Below are 20031 nucleotides of genomic sequence, written 5' to 3'. Positions count from 1 at the left end.
GCCAAATGTAAAGTCATGAAGATACGGGAAGGGTACAGAAGACCACAGACAGAGTATAGGCTAGGTGGCCAAAGACTGCAAACCTCACTGAAGGAGAAAGATCTTGGGGTGAGTATAACACCAAGCATGTCTCCGGAAGCACACATCAACCAGATAACTGCTGCAGCATATGCGCGCCTGGCAAACCTGAGATCAGCATTCCGATACCTTAGTAAGGAATCGTTCAAGACACTGTACACCGTGTATGTCAGGCCCATGCTGGAGAATGCAGCACCTGTCTGGAACCCACACTTGATAAAGCACGTCAAGAAACTAGAGAAAGTACAAAGGTTTGCAACAAGGTTAGTTCCAGAGCTAAGGGGAATGTCCTATGAAGAAAGATTAAGGGAAATCGGCCTGATGGCACTGGAGGACAGGAGGGTCAGGAGAGACATGATAACAACATAAAATACTGCATGGAATAGACAAAGTGGACAAAGACAGGATGTTCCAGGGAGGGTACACAGAAACAAGAGGCCACAATTGGAAGTTGAAGACACAAATGAGTCAGAGAGATATTAGGAAGTATTTCTTCAGTCATAGAGTTGTCAGGCAGTGGAATAGCCTAGAAAATGACATAGTGGAGGCAGGAACCATACACAGTTTTAAGACTAGGTTTGATAAAGCTCATGGAGCAGGGAGAGAGAGGGCCAAGTAGCAACTGGTGAAGAGGCGGGGCCAGGAGCTAAGACTCGACCCCTGCAACCACAAATAGGTGAGTACAAATTGGTGAGTACACACACATACACATACACACTCATACACATACACCTACACACATACACACACACACACACACACACACACACACACACACACACACACACACACACACACACACACACACACATAAACATGCACACACACACACACACACAATGAAGAATCAGCTTGAACCTGGATCCTGCAAGAGAAAGCAAGACTGAGGGACAAACCAGGGTACCAGAGAGCATACCTCGATCACAACAGAACACAAGAAGAAAAGACTACATTGAAAGAGAGGGTACAGAGACACAAGGAGGAACAAGAGGGAATGATGAAGATTAGCAGGACACTGTGAGGGAAAAGTTCAACAGATAGGAGTAGCGAGGGAATATATAGTAACAATAGTTTCATTGCAGGCTACTTGTTAAGGTAGGGTAAGTCAAGATCCCGCTATTCCCGCCTTTTTTTCCCCCTCCCCGAAAGTGATAGTTTGCTTGCCAGCTACTTGTTAAGGAAGGGTAAGTCCAGCTCCCGCTATTCCCACCTTTTCTCCCCCACCCCTAAAGTGATAGTTTGATTGCCGGCTGCTTGTTAACGTAGGGTCAGTCTAGCTCCCAACATCCCTTCCCCTCCCTCTTCCCCCCCCCCAAAAGGTGACGTGTGGGGCTCTGGTCAAACAGTAAATCACTCGACTCACAGCTCCCAACACTACTGTAAGTACATGCCTGCCTTGTATTCTAGTGGATTTATTGGTTGAAAGCTTCACTTTGGACCAATAATAAACTTAGTCTTTTCAGCCTCGCTCTAAGTTGACTGTTGTAATAATCACCACGTCTTTTAGGTATTGTACTTATCATGGAGAGTGATTATTTAAGCAGTGGGTAACCTGTCTATCTTTTCAGCTTGGATGACAGAGAGGGTCACCTGTCAATCAACGAGAAAAACTGAAGGAGATGGACTAACGTCCTGGAGACGTCCCATATTAGATTCACTTGCCTGTGCACTTGTATGAAGAATCAGGACATAACCCCTCATCATTACAGAGGTCAAGAACCTGATCTCCTGTCATCGGGAAAGATTACTTACGGCCACTAGAACGAGACAGTGGGTTGTCACCAACAACTGCGACCCCCCCCCATATCATCAGCAACGGCTTCTATTGCAACAATACGCAGTGTCACCAACACCAGACACCCAAGTTTTTAGCGCTGAATTCAGATATCATTTATATTTTTAATTTTTCATTTTCTTTAATGTAGGATCAGTATTTCATATTTAAGTGTTTTATATTTCATATTTCCTAAATAATAAAGTGTTTAGATTTATCAGTTTTTGTTCTTTTTCTATTCATTAATTTTCCTGAGGAGGAGCCAGCCTTAATAATACTGTCTGAAGTTGTTACAGGGCTGTGTAAGCCTTCACAAGTGGCGACCTTGCCAGGATCAACTCAACTGAATCAAGATTTAATTCCATCTCGAATCTACCATTGGAACTTCAACGCCGCATATCACAGATGGTTACCACCAGCCATGAGTAATCATTCTCTATGGTACGACTATAGAAAAGGTATTTAAAAGATTTGGTGATTGTTATAGTCTCAATCTATTGTAAGTCAAGTCAGGCAGGATATAATATTTAATTCTGCCACCTTTTTGTGTGAGCTTGAAACACATTGGAGGATTAGACTCTAGGGACCCGACATTTTCCAGTGACAATTTGTTTCACTGAGCACTTTATTATATTAAGGGAACTGTCGTAGGACACTCTTGATTTGTTGGTGAGAAGATTGGATGGTCAAGGGACCCCATTCTACTTACTGTTTCCTCGGAGCCGGCATAGAACCCTTTGTTTTCATTAATACATATTGTTTAATTGAAGTAGGGATCGAGCTCTCTGATTTATTTACAGTTTGAGCAGAGCAGGAATTGAACCCTCCATTTTCTTTAATACCCATTTCATTTTCCCCTCGTAGTTTAAGTTATTCTTGCAAATATGGAGGAATACCAGTTTTGGATGAACGCTGGAAGTAAGTTAGGAATAACAGGGAAAAATTTAGAATCTTTCATTAGTGCTAAAATCCAGGAAAGAATTGAAAAGGAGAGAGAGAGAATCGAAAGAGAACAGGAAAAGGAGAGATTGAGAATCGAAAGAGAAGACAAAAAAGAGCATGATAGACTTGATCGTCAGGAAAGAGCTAAAGTACGTGAGGAACAAGTTAAATTAAGGGAACTTGAGGAAAGAGCAAAGGATAGAGAATATGAGTTAAGGGAGAGAGAAAAGGATCGCGAGCTCGAACAAGCTCGCCTTGAATTAGAGAATAAAAAGTTAACTTTCTCACAACAGCAATTAGATGAAGGAGTAATGGAACAACGTGCAGCTAATGCACATATTCCAACACCTAATTTACCTCCCTTCACAGAGGGGGAAGACATAACTTCATACATTATAAGGTTTGAAAATACCGCTACCCTCTGTGAATGGCCTACTGACACCTGGGCTACCAGGTTAGGAATGTTATTTTCTGGTACAGCTTTGAATATCTATGCAACATTGTCACACGATATCATTTGTAATTATAACCTACTGAAGAAGGCAATCCTTAAAGCATATCAAAAAAAACACTAATTCTTACAGGAAAGATTTCAGGTACGCCACCTTACAGCCTGGCCAGAACTTTCAGCAGTTACAGGTAACACTCTTTCGTTTGTTCGACTTTTGGATAGAGAGTTCAGGAATTGATCACAGTTATGAATCTCTTAGAGACTTCATGGTTGCTGACCAGTTCCTGACAGCTCTTCCCCATCAGATATGAACATTCATCAGAGAACATAACCTGATTAAAGCTGAGGAAGTTGCTGAGGCTGCTGACCTGTATGCTGAGGCTCACAATTCCTATAAAGACCTAAAGGGATCGAACCCAAAGGGTAAGGGTTCATCAGACCTTAAGAAATCAAAGCCTCTAGTGGAAAGTAAAATGACTTCTTTTATTCTTGTTTGTCATTTGTGTGGTGTTAAGGGACATAAAGGTCCAGATTGTCCTTCTAAGAAGGTCCAAAAAGTTGGAAGATGTTTTAAAGACTGTAATAACCAAGCACCCTTCTGTTCAGGAACAGTTAATGGACTTAATGTATCTACCATTTTACGAGAAACTGGATGCACATGTATAGTCATTTCTGATAAGCTGTTCCCTAACCTTAAAGAAACTCATTCCTCTGCTATACTTTCAGACTACTTGGGCCGTACAGACACTTTTCCTACCATCCGTTGTTACATTAGGTCTAAATGGTTCACAGGTTGGTCTGAAGCCATACTAGCTCCCATCACTTCTTGCTCCGTACTAATAGGTAATGTAAAAGGTGCCATTCTTCCTTCTGAGGTTGACCTTTCATCACCAAAGATGGATATAAGTGTTTCAGATCCTCTTCCTGTAGAGTCAGAGAAGCCCCTCGAAAGTTCAAATGAGACAATGTCTCGCGATATTCCTGTGGGATTAAAAACCAGTGATGCTACTCTCGAAAGCGAGGAAGTAGGATCACCGGTTCACTTGTTAGATGAAAGTGAAGATATCACCTCCGATACCATAAATGTCTTGACTGGGGCTCAGACCAAAGCCCAGGCTTCTCCTTCTGTCCATCCTTTGATTTTCCCTGACTTCAAGCCTTTAGATATATCAAAGGACTCTTTTGTCAATTTACAACGTAATTGCCCTTCTCTTCAGAATTTTTTTTTATATATTATTTAAAACTCAGGTACAAAAATATATGGGTACATAATCAATATGTAACAAGATACAGGCAGTGAACAATAATCAACTGTGACTACACAGTACTGAAGAAGCACATATATAATGACAGAACTGGCTGCTGCACTCAAATCAAACACCGCTTGTACGTACTGTGCTTCACATGAAAAGGTGGTCTTATACATATATATATATATATATATATATATATATATATATATATATATATATATATATATATACACACACAACACACCCAGTAAAGCTTACACTCCCCCCCCATGAAAATGTGCCACTTTCACCTTAGATACACAGTGACAAATCTCTTATACATACACATTTGTAAAAGCATTAAAAACTTCAATGACAATATATATATAAACACAATCCAGCCAGCTAAACGGCTGACACTATAATACAAGGAATGTCTGAACCTGATGGCTCACATCCACCATAGAACACAATCCACCCTACCCTCGTATACCCTATGGTAATAATTAATATCGTGCATGGTGGTGGGTTTAAGACACTACCGCTGACACTTCAACCCCCCCCCCCACACACATGCCTAGTAGCTGTGTCTGCCGTCACCACTCAACCACCAACAGTCCTTGATAGTAATTAGCATCTTATAATATATCACCCTAAAAACACGCTACACACATCAACCTACCACAATAATAAATAAATTTACACATTATTCCCTCCTGCAGACAGATTATTTACACTGTCGGAGATAATCTATACATCACATCCTACAGAGAATGGACAACATTAGACATCTAAAATAATATGACATGTGTATCACGTGACCTGCTATTGCAGAAATTACTTAAACTCCTACTCCCCCCCCCCCAAGTGAAAAACTGACCAGTTTCACCTGACTATACACAAGATCAAAAACTCATTCACTTGAACATATATAATGAAAATGTGAAAAAAAAAAACATCTGTAACAATATATAAGCAAAAACACCCCAGGCAAGATCTTACATTATATACAATACCAAAACGTTCCACTAGTTAAAAAACAGGTATGAAAACTCATTATTATGACAAGTTACATTGCTCATATATAGGTAGACATGTATAATTACAGGTTAAAATATGCTTATATACTAACATGCTTATGTACATCCTTACAAAACATGAAGGAATCCTTAGTGACTGAAGTTGTTACAGGGCTGAGTAAGCCTTCACAGACACAGACACAGACACAGGAGGAAGGGCAAACACACCCCACAACTCTCGAAGGTCTCCAACCGCGACAATCCCAACGCAACTTAGCAATCTAAACCAGAACCCACACACTGTTCCCTCTGCCACCAACCCCCAATCACAAACCTCACCCCAACAGCTGCCCCCTATGGGCATTCTGACCATACCCCCTCACCACAAACCCCACCCACACTACAGTCCCCATAGGCCCCCACCAAGGCTCTCACTTCCCCAACCCCAATATTCTCCCAGGACCAGAGTGATAGAAAAGCTGAAGGTTTGGTACACAAGCGCGGACGGAATAACGAATAAATATGAGGAGTGGCATGAAAGAATCAGTGAGAAATCCCCAGACATCATAGCAGTCACAGAAACGAAACTTGCTGAGATGATAACAGACGCAATCTTCCCACCAGGATATCAGATCCTGAGGAAAGATAGGAGTAGAGGGGGAGGAGGGGTTTCACTGCTCATAAAAAAACCGATGGGGATTTAGGAAATGGAAGGCATGGACATGACTGGAGAAAGGGACTACATAGTAGGTACAATTCAGTCTGGAGAACATAGTCATTGGAGTGATGTATAACCCACCACAGAACAGCAAGAGGCCAAGAGAGGAGTACGAAGAAAACAACAGAGCGATGGTGGACACACTGGCTGAGGTGGCAAGAAGAGCTCACTCGAGCAGAGCAAAGTTACTGGTAATGAGTGATTTCAACCACAGGAAGATCGACTGGGAAAACCTCGAGCCACATAGGGGCCCCGAAACATGGAGAGCCAAAATGATGGATGTGGTACTTGAAAATCTCATGCATCAACATATCAGGGACACTACCAGAGAAAAAGGGGAGGATAATATTGAGGACATCACTTACGAGAGGCCCCTTTGAGCTAGCGATCACATAGTTCTGAGTTTTGATTACATAGCGTTACAAGTGGAGAAGGTAGCAGGAATTGAATGGAAAAAGCCAAACTATAAAAGGGGAGACTACACAGGTATGAGGAACTTCCTGCAGAAGGTTCAGTGGGACAGAGAACTGGCAGGAAAATCAGTAAACGAGATGATGGAATATGTAACAACAAAGTGAAAGGAGGCAGAGGAAAGGTTTGTTCCCAAGGGAAATAGAAATAATAGGAAGACCAAAGTGAGTCCTTGGTTTACCGGAAGGTTTACCTGGAGTTTACCTGGAGAGAGTTCCGGGGGTCAACGCCCCCACGGCCCGGTCTGAGACCAGGCCTCCTGGTGGATCAGAGCCTGATCAACCAGGCTGTTGCTGCTGGCTGCACGCAAACCAACATACGAGCCACAGCCCGGCTGATCCGGAACTGACTTTAGGTGCTTGTCCAGTGCCAGCTTGAAGACTGCCAGGGGTCTGTTGGTAATCCCCCTTATGTGTGCTGGGAGGCAGTTGAACAGTCTCGGGCCCCTGACACTTATTGTATGGTCTCTTAACGTGCTAGTGACACCCCTGCTTTTCATTGGGGGGATGGTGCATCGTCTGCCAAGTCTTTTGCTTTCGTAGTGGGTGATTTTCGTGTGCAAGTTCGGTACTAGTCCCTCTAGGATTTTCCAGGTGTATATAATCATGTATCTCTCCCTCCTGCGTTCCAGGGAATACAGGTTTAGGAACCTCAAGCGCTCCCAATAATTGAGGTGTTTTATCTCCGTTATGCGCGCCGTGAAAGTTCTCTGTACATTTTCTAGGTCGGCAATTTCACCTGCCTTGAAAGGTGCTGTTAGTGTGCAGCAAAATTCCAGCCTAGATAGAACAAGTGACCTGAAGAGTGTCATCATGGGCTTGGCCTCCCTAGTTTTGAAGGTTCTCATTATCCATCCTGTCATTTTTCTAGCAGATGCGATTGATACAGTGTTAAGGTCCTTGAAGGTGAGATCCTCCGACATGATCACTCCCAGGTCTTTGACGTTGGTGTTTCGCTCTATTTTGTGGCCAGAATTTGTTTTGTACTCTGATGAAGATTTAATTTCCTCATGTTTACCATATCTGAGTAATTGAAATTTCTCATCGTTGAACTTCATATTGTTTTCTGCAGCCCACTGAAAGATTTGGTTGATGTCTGCCTGGAGCTTTGCAGTGTCTGCAATGGAAGACACTGTCATGCAGATTCGGGTGTCATCTGCAAAGGAAGACACGGTGCTGTGGCTGACATCCTTGTCTATGTCGGATATAAGGATGAGGAACAAGATGGGAGCGAGTACTGTGCCTTGTGGAACAGAGCTTTTCACCGTAGCTGCCTCGGACTTTACTCTGTTGACGACTAGGGAAGCAAAAACTAAGTGTACCAGAGAATGGAGAAGGTACAGGAGGCAAAGGACCCAGGAAAATAAGGAGATTAGTAGAAGAGCCAGAAACGAGTATGCACAGATGAGGACGGAGGCACAGTAACAGTTCAAAAACAACATAGCATCAAAAGTCAAGTCTGGCCTGAAACTGCTGTATAGCCACATTAGGAGGAAGACAACAAAGACCAGGTGATAAGGCTGAGAAAAAAAGGTGGGGAACTCACAAGAAGCAATCAAGAAGTATGTGAGGAGCTCAATATGAGATTTAAGGAAGTATTTACAGTGGAGACAGGAAGAGACAAGGTGGACAAACACAGGATGTTCCAGGGAGGGGATACAGAAACGAAAGGTCACAATTGGAAGTTGAAGACTCAGATGAGTCAAAGGGATGCTAGGAAGTATTTCCTCAGTCATAGAGTTGTCAGGCAGTGGAATAGCCTAGAAAGTGGCGAAGTGGAGGCGGGAACCATATATAGTTTTAAGATTAGGTTCGATAAAGCTCATGGAGCAGGGAGAGAGAGGACCCAGTAACAACCAATGAAGAGGCAGGGTCAGGAGCTAAGACTCGGCCCCTGCAACCACAAATAGGTGAGTACACATGCACATACACACACACACACACATACACACTCAGCCTTAAGGCACCCCTGTGTAAGCAGTCACTCTCTCAACTCCCCCTTCACTCCCATCCTATCGCTTTCTCTCTCTCTCTCTCTCTCTCTCTCTCTCTCTCATCCTCACCTTCCATCCATCTTCCCTCTCTCTCACCCCCTCTTTTTTTTTTTTTTTACACAGGGTTTGACAAGGTTAAGGATCCCTAGCTTTATTGACAAGCTCTTTAAAGGTTAAGGATTCCTAACTTAATTGGCAAGCTAAGAGCTGTTACCTACATCAGCTCATTTGAAAGCATTTTTATTGTGATGAGACATACAAGTAGGGAACAGGATGAAACTGGAGCCATCTGTGGGCCAGCATTTTCGTTTGATCAACTGACTTTATCTCGTTGACATCATTATGCTGTACGAATGTGTTCCATACTCGAGTCATCCTGGGTATATATGATCTCAGATGAAGTGATGTTCTGGAGAAGGGTACAGCCAGAGTGAAGTTGCTGCTTTCTGCCCGTCTTGTGGCATAAAAGCTTGTTTCACGCTGTCCTCGAAATGGATCCAAGTGTGATACTTTGACAATATTGGCCTTGTACATAACAGTAAGGCCACCCACATCTCTCCTATGTTGAAGGCTCTGCTGAAATGACAGATCTATCCAGGATGGGTCCAGGTGAGAAATGAGACGTCTTGCTCTGTTCTCTACTCTGTCAAGCAGTCACAGATAAGAGGGGGAGCAGGCAAACCAAGAAAGTGGAGCATATTCAAGATGTGAGCATACTTGTGCCTCGTACAGAATCTTGCAACCCCTACTGTCAAGTAGATGTGAGATACGGCGAAGTGCTGTAAGCTTCCTGGCTGCCTTGTTTGCAAGATTTACAACATGGTTCTTCATGGTTAGTCTGGACTCAAATTTCACCCCAAGGATATCAACTCCAGGTGCCAACACCCTCCCATTCATCCTTACTACTGCACCAGCATTACCATCATGGTGCCTAGAGGATCATCATTTGCGTTTTCTCAGGTGCAAATGTTACTTGCCATCTATTTCCCCAAGCTGATATAGCTCTCAGCTGGTGATTGATGTAGCTTAGAGCAGCTGGCATTTCTTCTCTTGGATAAGTGAATGTCAGTGTACAGTCGTCTGCATATGCATGTGATTCTGGGATGAGATGAAGAAGGTCGTTGAAGTAGACATTCCAAAACAATGGTCCAAGCACGCTTCCTTGTGGAACACTTGCCCCAATAGGATGTCTTGCTGATTCCGCTCCATTGAGAACTACACTTAGAGATCTATCATGAAGGTAATCACTGAGGAGACATAGCGTAGAGCCTGCAATTCTCAGTGCTTGGAGTTTTGATGAGAGGCCCTGGTGCCACACCAGGTCGAAAGCACCAGCAATGTCCAGTGCTACCACACAGCTGACTTTGGATTCATCCAGTGACTGGTGCCACTTAGTGGAGAGGTTTAACAAGAGATCAGCAGCGAGTAACCTTTCCTGAAGCCATATTGACGATCACAAGGTAGTGAGTGATAATCAAAAAACTGTCATTTGTCTTGAGATTATTGTCTCAAGGATCTTACCAGTGATTGGCAGGAATGACACTGGTCTGTAGTTGCTGATTTCTGCTCTGCTCTTCTTTTTGTGAACAGGGACTACATTTGCCTCTTTCCATAGAGAGGGCCATTTACACTGTACTAGGCAGTGCTGAAAGATGCGAGTTAGAGGTGCTGCTAGCTGGTCTGCACATCTTCTCAGCAATCTTGGGCTCAACTTGTCTGGGCCCACAGCCTTTTCTTGGTCAAGCGATTTAAGAAGGAAATGCACCTCCTCCTGCCTCAATGTCATCAATGACAGTTTTGACAAAGTTCTTGCAGCTAGCCAAGGAGGGTCCCTTGCTGGATCAGGAACTTGCATTTTGGTAGCAAAGTGTTCAGCAAAGAGGTCCGCCTTCTCTTGACTACTAGTAGAGGTGGTCCCATCCTGTCGATTTAGAGGTGGAATGAGTTCATCAGGCAGATAACCTTGTCTGTCCTTGACCAGGGACCACCAGGTTTTGGAGCCTACCCTACCTGATGCTAGCTTTCTTTTAGTGTCCACCTCCCATTTAGCAATGGCCCACTTTTGAACGTCACCCATATGCCTACAGGCTTGTCTGTGCAAGTTCCTGTTATAAGTGGTAGGATGTCTCTTATACCTTCGCCATGCTTTGTACTTAGCAGTAGCAGCCTTTCTGCATCGAAAGCCAAACCAAGGCTGATCTGTAGGTTTCGTCACATATTGCCGGTGAGGAATGTGTTCTTGTTGTAGATTAAGGATGTGTCCAGTGAAGGCTTTCACTTGGTTGTCAACATCCCCTTGGAGAAGAGCATTCCAATCGGTGGGGGCGACCTCAGAAAGAAGGACTGGCCAATTACCTCTTTCCCATAGCCAGGTTGTGCATGTGGACTCCTCACCTCGTTCTGTTGGGATCTTAAGTGTCGTAAAAACAGCCTCGTGGTCAGACGATCCAACATAGCCGAGGGGTTGACAAGTGACTATGCCTTCTGCCAGATCACTCACCACTGGGTCAAGGGAGAAGCCAGAGATGTGAGTAGGAAAATCAACAAAGTTCCTCATGTCAAACACTGCAAGAAGGTCATCAAAGTCCCTCTGTATAAGGTGCTGATTGAGGTCACCAACAATTATGATATGATGACAGTTGTGTTGTAGCAGAAGGGAGTCAATATTTTCCATTAGGAAGTTGATGGGGTCTGCATGTTGCCACTGAGATCTGTACATTGCACATGCTAGTACAGAGGTACTAGTGTTTATGCAGAGCTTGAAGAACATCATTTCAAGATGTGTAGGTGTGGCAACATCAATGTGCTGAGCATGAACACTTTTAGAGAAGTACACAGCAACACCTCCTCCTTGCCCTTGCCTGTCTCTTCTCATCCATGAGGTGTAGCCAACAATTCTTGCAAAATTTTCTGGAGTCCTGTCATCCAAAAAATTTTCAACAGCTATCATGTCGGGACGTCGAGTGTTCACAAAACTATGTGTAAGCTCTCCAACATTAGTAATGAAACCTCTAATGTTGGCTGACAGGATGCTGATAGACTGGCTCCTCATGATGATGTGGTCAGCTTGAGGTGGTGGGTGTGTAGGGCATGTAAGGTGCCTGCCCTTGAGAGAGGTAGGGTACTGAGGCAGCTGCAGGGATGTGGGTCTGTGGACTTGTATAAGACACAATACCACCTGCTGGGCTGGGATAGGAGTAGCTGAGTGGGTGATGTGTGAGAGTGTTCACCAATTCAGAGATCCTGCTGGTTTGTTCTGAGAACAGGTCTCTAAACAGGTGGTCCTGTCTGTCAAATTCCTTTTTCTTCCTACACTGGTCCTCATGACGTCTTTTCTTGTATCAGTAATTGCACCTGGTATCTCGCAGGCAGTTGTTGGCAGTGTGCCTCTTCCGGTGACAGCGAGAGCACAGCCTAGGTGCCTGGGAGGGTGGACTATGATTTGTTGCACCTCCTGTGTTTTGCAGATTTGTCCTCAGGTTCTGCTGCTGGAACTGTGTTAGTGGAAGGTGAGACGACTGTAGATGTCTTCCTCCTCCACGTCCTCTTCCACGTCCTCTGCCCCGTCCTCTACCAGTTCTGACGGATGTGTCCCTGCTGTTCGTACTTTGGTGCAATAGGTGATTAGGTGAAGTGACAGTTCCCTGATAATTAACTGCACCAATCTCTGGTGGAGAAACTCCTGCCTCAGAACTTACTGATGAAGCACTGCTGCCAGATTCTGGAATAGTGTCGGCAGGTGTGCTGACAGGTGTAGGATCAGAGATGGAATGTGCACTGTCAAGTGGACTGGCAGTGGCTGAAGCAGAGATGTCAGGTGTAGGAGAATTAACAGATCCGAGGCTTCCTTCGTTGCTGAGAAGAGGATTTGTTCCCTCTGTGGTGGTCCCTCTCTCTCTCTCTCTCTCTCTCTCTCTCTCTCTCTATCCTCACCATCCATCCAACTTCCCTCTCTCTCACCTTTATCTCTCTCTCTTTCTCTCATCCTCACCTTCTATCCATCTTGCCTCTCTCACTCTCTCTCTCTCTCTCTCTCTCTCTCTCTCTCTCTCTCTCTCTCTCTCTCATCCTCATCTTCCATCCACCTTCCCTCTCCTGTCGTTTCCCCTCCCTCTCTCTTCCCCCTAGCCTCTCCCACACTCCCTTTCTCCTCCCTCCCTATATCCTCTTGTAAAATGTGGCAGATGTTGCAAGTGTATGGTGTAGGAGGTAGGTTACTGAAAGCAGTGAAGAGTTTTTACGAGGATAGTGAGGCTCAAGTTAGAGTATGTAGGAAAGAGGGAAATTATTTCACAGTAAAAGTAGGCCTTAGACAAGGATGTGTGATGTCACCGTGGTTGTTTAATATATTTATAGATGGGGTTGTAAGAGAAGTAAATGCGAGGGTCTTGACAAGAGGCGTGGAGTTAAAAGATAAAGAATCACACACAAAGTGGGAGTTGTCACAGCTGCTCTTTGCTGATGACACTGTGCTCTTGGGAGATTCTGAAGAGAAGTTGCAGAGATTGGTGGATGAATTTGGTAGGGTGTGCAAAAGAAAATTAAAGGTAAATACAGGAAAGAGTAAGGTTATGAGGATAACAAAAAGATTAGGTGATGAAAGATTGAATATCAGATTGGAGGGAGAGAGTATGGAGGAGGTGAATGTATTCAGATATTTGGGAGTGGACGTGTCAGCGGATGGGTCTATGAAAGATGAGGTGAATCATAGAATTGATGAGGGAAAAAGAGTGAGTGGTGCACTTAGGAGTCTGTGGAGACAAAGAACTTTGTCCTTGGAGGCAAAGAGGGGAATGTATGAGAGTATAGTTTTAACAACGCTCTTATATGGGTGTGAAGCATGGGTGATGAATGTTGCAGCGAGGAGAAGGCTGGAGGCAGTGGAGATGTCATGTCTGAGGGCAATGTGTGGTGTGAATATAATGCAGAGAATTCGTAGTTTGGAAGTTAGGAGGAGGTGCGGGATTACCAAAACTGTTGTCCAGAGGGCTGAGGAAGGGTTGTTGAGGTGGTTCGGACATGTAGAGAGAATGGAGCGAAACAGAATGACTTCAAGAGTGTATCAGTCTGTAGTGGAAGGAAGGCGGGGTAGGGGTCGGCCTAGGAAAGGTTGGAGGGAGGGGGTAAAGGAGGTTTTGTGTGCGAGGGGCTTGGACTTCCAGCAGGCGTGCGTGAGCGTGTTTGATAGGAGTGAATGGAGACAAATGGTTTTTAATACTTGACGTGCTGTTGGAGTGTGAGCAAAGTAACATTTATGAAGGGGTTCAGGGAAACCGGCAGGCCGGACTTGAGTCCTGGAGATGAGTGCCTGCACTCTGAAGGAGGGGTGTTAATGTTGCAGTTTAAAAACTGTAGTGTAAAGCACCCTTCTGGCAAGACAGTGATGGAGTGAATGATGGTGAAAGTTTTTCTTTTTCGGGCCACCCTGCCTTGGTGGGAATCGGCCAGTGTGATAATAATATAATAATAATAATAAAGAAAAAAAAATAACAGTAGAGACATAACATCAGGAACTTCTATATCAGAAACAGACAAGGGGACCAGAGGGAGCAAGGAAGCTATATGGTATGCTAAGGTCCTGTCAGACCCACAAGGGGCCAAGGCAAAGACAAGGAACACACTAGGAACACTAGGAGATACGTAGGGACTCTTCCAGACTCCTGCAGGGGCCAGGAACAGCTGAGCAGGAAAGACAGACCAATGAGCAATGGGGCCTCAGCTAGGGAAGGGATTGAAGGAAGGAACTCTCCAAGGGAAGGAACTAAAACACCTCAGAGGATGCAATGGGAGACACAGTGGAAAGAAGAAAGGGAGATATCAGTTTTTGTCTATGGGCTCTAGGAAGCTGAAGGGGAAACCTATGATGAAAGATAACAGGAGGAGATAAAAGCGATTGAAGGTATCATGAAGGCAATAGGCGAGGGCGACATGACCCAGGTAGCAAATTTTCGGAGAATTGGGTGGTTTGCAAGAAGTGGCCTCTTAAAGCAATTTTCAAGGCAGAATCAACTTGAACCATGATCGTGCAGGACAATGTAAGGCTGAGAGAAAAACTGGAATTCCAGAGTGTGTACCTCGACCGAGACAGAATGCAAGAGGAAAGAAGAATACTGAAAGAGTTCAAAAATGAAAGGAGGAGTGGAGGAAGTGACAAAGAAAAGCAGAATAACCCAGACACATGTGGAAGGGCAAACACACCCCCCAGAAACACCTGCAGAAGGACTCCAAAAACGACAACCCCACTGCAACTGAACAATCTAAGCCAACAATCACACACAAATCCTTTCTGTCCCTACCCCCCACACCACAAACCACAACCCTACAGCAACCCCCTATGGGAACTCTGCCCCCACCACAACCCCCAATAAGCCCCTGCCAGGGCTCTTGCTCTCCCAAGCCCAATATCCACCCAGGACCACAGTTTTGGAACAGAAGTTGAAGATTTGGTACACAAATGTGGATGGAAAAACGAACAAATATGAGGAGTGGCATAAAAGGATCAATGGGAAGTCCCCAGACATCATAGCAGTCACAGAAACTAAACTCATTGAGACAATAACAGATGCAATCTTCCCACCAGGATACCAGATCCTGAGGAAAGACAGAAGGAGCAGAGGGGGAGAAGGGGTTGCGCTGCTCGTAAAACACCCATGGAAATTTGAGGAAATGGGAGGCATGGACGAGAATGGAGAAAGAAAATACACAGTAGGTACACTTCAGTCTGGGGAGCAGTGATGTATAATCCACCACAGAACTGCAAGAGGCCAAGAGAGGAATATGAAGAGAGTAACAAGAGCAATGGTGGACAAACTGGCTGAGGAGGCAAGAAGAGCTCACTCTAGCAGAGTAAGGTTACTTGTTATGGGCGACTTCAATCACAGGGAGATCGACTGGGAAAACCTGGAGCCACACGGGGGTCCCGAAACATGGATAATCAGGATGATGGACGTGGTACTGGAAAACCTCATGCATCAACATGTTAAGGATACTACCAGAGAGAGAGGGGAGGATGAACCAGCAAGACTGGACCGTGTGTTCACCCTGAGTAGTTCAGACATTGAGGACATCACATATGAGAGGCCCCTAGGAGCTAGTGATCACGTGGTTCTGTGCTTTGAATGCATAGTAGAGTTACAGGTGGAGAGGGTAAACAGAGTTGAATGGGAAAAGCCAGACTATAAACAGGGGGACTACATTGGTTTGAGGAACTTCCTGCAAGAGATTCAGTGGGACAGAGAACTGGTAGGAAAATTGGTAAATGAAATGATGGAATACATAACAACAAAATGCAAAGAGGCAGAGGAAAGGTTTGTTCCCAAGGGCAACAGAAATAATGGGAAGACCAGAACGAGCTCCTGGTTTACCTTACGGTGTAAGGAGGCAAAAACCAAGTGGAAAAAGCACAGAAGGCAAAGAATACAGGAAAATGAGGAGATTAGTCGAAGAGCTAGGAACGAGTATGCACAGGTAAAGGAGGCCCAGCGACAGTATGAAAATAACATAGCATCAAAAGTCAAGTCTGACCCGAAACTGCTGTACAGCCACATCAGGAGTAAGACAACAGTCAAAGACCAGGTGATCAGGCTGAGGAAAAAAGGTGGGGAACTCACAAGAAATGATCACAAGGTATGCGAGGAGCTCAACATGAAATTTAAGGAAGTGTTTACAGTAGAGACAGGAATGGCTCTGAGAGGACAGCACAGAGGGGAACATCAACAGGGAATATACCAACAGGTGCTGGAAGACATTCAAACAATGGAGGAGGAAGTACAAAAGCTGCTAAGTGACCTTGATACCTCAAAGGCGAGGGGTCTGGACATCTCCCCAAGGGTCCCTAGAGAAGGAGCAGAGATGCTGTGTGTGTCACTAACCACAATCTTCAATGCATCCCTTGAAACTGGGCAACTATCTGAGGTATGGAAGACAGCAAATGTAGTCCCCATTTTTAAGAAAGGAGACAGAAACAAGGCACTAAACTACAGACCAGTGTCTCTGACGTGTATAGTATGCAAAATCATGGAGAAGATTATCAGGAGGAGAGTGGTGGAGTACCTAGAACGAAACAAGATTATAAACAACAACCAGCATGGATTCATGGAATGCAAATCCTGTGTCACAAAACTTCTGGAGCTTTATGACAAGGTAACAGAAGTAAGATACGAGATAGAGTGGTAGGTTGATTGCATTTTCCTGGACTGCAGGAAGGCCTTCGACACAGTTCCTCACAAAAGATTAGTGCAGAAGCTGGAGGGTTAGATGTGTATAACAGGAAGGGCACTGCAACGGATCAGAGAATACCTCACAGGGAGGCAACAACGAGTCATGGTACGTGATGAGGTATCACAGTGGGCTCCTGTGAAGAGCAGGGTCCCACAGGGATCAGTCCTAAGAAAAGTGTTATTTTTGATATATGTGAATGACATGATGGTAGGGATAGACTCTGAAGTGTCCCTGTTCGCAGATGATGTGAAGCTAAGGAGAAGGATGAGGATCAGGCAGGACTACAAAGAGACCTTGACAGGCTGGACGCGTGGTCCAGCAACTGGCTTCTCGAATTCAACCCTGCCAAATGCAAAGTCATGAAGATTGGGGAAGGGCAAAGAAGACTGCAGACAAAGTATAGGCTAGATGGACAAAGGCTTCAAACCTCATTCAAGGAGAAAGATCTTGGGGTGATCATAACACCGAGTATGTCTCCGGAGGAACACATCAATCAGATAACTGCTGCAGCATATCGGCGCCAGGCAAACCTGAGAATAGCATTCTGATACCTAAGTAAGGAATCATTCAAGACACAGTACACTGTGTACATCAGGCCCATACTGGAGTATGCAGCACCAGTTTGGAACCCACACCTAGTCAAGCATGTCAAGAAATTAGAAAAGTACAAAGGTTTGCAATAAGGCTTGTTCCGGAGCTCAGGGGAATGTCCTACAAAGAAAGGTTTAGGGAAATCGGCCTGATGACACTGGTGGACTGGAGGGTCAGGGGAGACATGATAACAACATACAAAATAATGCGTGGAATAGAAAAGGTGGACAGAGACAGGATATTCCAGAGAGGGGACACAGAACCAAGTGGTCACAATTGGAAGCTGAAGAGTCAGACGAGTCACAGGGATGTTAGGAAGTACTTCTTCAGTCACAGAGTCATCAGGAAGAGGAATAGCCTAGCAAGTGATGTAGTGGAGGCAGAAACCATACATAGCTTTAAGACGAGGTATGACAAAGCTCAGGAAGCAGAGAGGACCTAGTAGCAATCAGTGAAGAGGCGGGACCAGGAGCTGAGTCTCGATCCCTACAACCACAATTAGGTGAGTACACACACACACACACACATACACAGGAGCCAGGAGCTGTGAATCGGTCCCTGCAACCACAACTACGTGAGTAGACATACACACACACACACACACACACACACACACCACACACACAGGCTAGTGTCACTGAAGTGTATAGTATGGAAAGTCATGGAGAAGATTATAAGAAGCAGAGTGGTGGAGCACCTAGAATGGAACAAGCCTGTAAACGACAACCAGCACGGATTCAGGGAAGGAAAGTCCTGTGTCACAAACCTACTGGAGTTTTACGACAAGGTAACGAAAGACACAAGAGAGAGGGGTGGGTAGTTTGCATTTTCTTGGACTGTAAGTAGGCCCTCGACACAGTTCCTCACAAGAGATTAATACAAAAGCTGGAGGACCAGGCAAGTATAACAGGAAGGGCACTGCAATGGATCAGGGAGTACCTGACAGGGAGGCAACAACGAGTCATGGTATGTGACGAGGTGTCAGAGTGGGCACCTGTGACGATCGGGGTTCCACAGGCATCAGTCCTAGGATCAGTGCTGTTTATGGAATATGAGAATTACATGATGCAGGGATATACTCAGAAGTGGCCCTGTTTGCAGTTGATGTAAAGTTAATGATGTAAAGTTAATGATGTAAAGTTAAGATCGGGGAAGGGCAAAGAAGACCGCAGACAGAGTACAGGCTAGGTGGCCAAAGACCGCAAACCTCACTCAAGGAAAAGGATTCTCGGGCGAGTATAATACCAAGCACATCTGAGGCGAGCATCAACCAGATAATTGGTACAGAATATGGGAACCTGGCAAACCTAAGAATAGTGTTTGATACCTTAGTGATGAAATTAGGAACCGTTCAAGACTCTGTGCATCGTGTATGTCAGACCTATACTGGAGTATGCAGCATCAGACTGGAACCCACACCAGGTGAAGCACATAAGATATTAGAGAAAGTGCAAAGGTTAGCAACAAGACTAGTTCCAGAGCTAAGGGGAATGTCCTATAAAGAATGGTTAAGGGAAATCGGTCTGACGACACTGGAGAACAGGTGGGCTAGAGGAGACATGATAACGACATACAAAATACTATGAGGAATTGACTAGGTGGAAAGAGAATGTTCCAGAGATGAGACACAGAAACAAGGGTCACAACTGGAAGTTGAAGACTCAGATGAGTTATAGGGATGTTAGGAAGTATTTCTTTAGTCACAGAGTTGTCAGAAAGTGGAATAGTCTTGTAAGCGACGTAGTGGAGCCAGGAAATACATAGTTTTAAGACGAGGTTTGATAAAGCTCATGGAACAGAGAGAGAGAGGACCTAGTAGCAATCAGTGAAAAGTTGGAGCCAGGAGCTATGACGTGACCCCTGCAATCACAAATAGGTGAGTACACACACACGTCTGGAGAAACACATCATGAAATTAGAGAAAGTGCAAAGGTTTGCAACAAGACTAGTCCAGAGCTAAGGGTAATGTCCTATGAAGAAAGGTTAAGGGAAATCGGCCTGACGACACTGGAGAACAAGAGGAGATAACATATATATCTAACTGAAGCAAGGGGTCAATAATAGAATGGCCCTTACGAAAGCCAATCTGTGGAGAGACTATTGTGTGTCTCTCAATACCACATCACACATCTTTTTACCAGATGTTCCATCACTTTGCAAACTGCACTGGTAAGAGCAATGGGACGATAGTGGGAGCCATCATTTCCTGAAGTATCTAATTTATAAAAAGGCAGGACAATGGCATATTTCCACAGCTGGGGAAGAACTCCTTGCGACCAAATAAGATTAAACAGACATAAGAGGACAGCAAGAGCTGATGGATGTAAATGCTGGAGCATACGAATATGAATGCCGTCAGGCCCAGCTGCCGATTATTGGCAAGCGGTAAGTCTTGACTCCAGTTCCAGAAGTGTAAAAGGCACATTATAAGACTTCTCTGCTAGAAGAAAAGTCTAGGGGCTCTAACTCTCTGACAGACTTGAAGGAAAGAAAATGGGGTACAGAGTCCCTAGGAGATACGGACAAGATGATTACCAATTTC

At 44.7% G+C, this 20031-nt stretch overlaps 1 protein-coding gene across 1 annotated transcript in view; it reads right to left on the bottom strand.

Moving 5' to 3' along the window:
- The window catches only part of LOC128700454 (dynein axonemal heavy chain 7), a 166430-nt gene that overhangs the window by 28559 nt on the left and 117840 nt on the right, over positions 1-20031 (bottom strand). The window lies entirely within an intron of this gene.

The sequence above is a fragment of the Cherax quadricarinatus genome, unplaced genomic scaffold (genome assembly GCF_038502225.1).
Source record: "Cherax quadricarinatus isolate ZL_2023a unplaced genomic scaffold, ASM3850222v1 Contig370, whole genome shotgun sequence".
Classification (NCBI taxonomy): Eukaryota; Metazoa; Arthropoda; class Malacostraca; order Decapoda; family Parastacidae; genus Cherax; species Cherax quadricarinatus.
The sequence above is the reverse complement of the archived record's forward strand: the minus strand, read 5'-3'. Positions and strand labels throughout refer to the sequence as shown.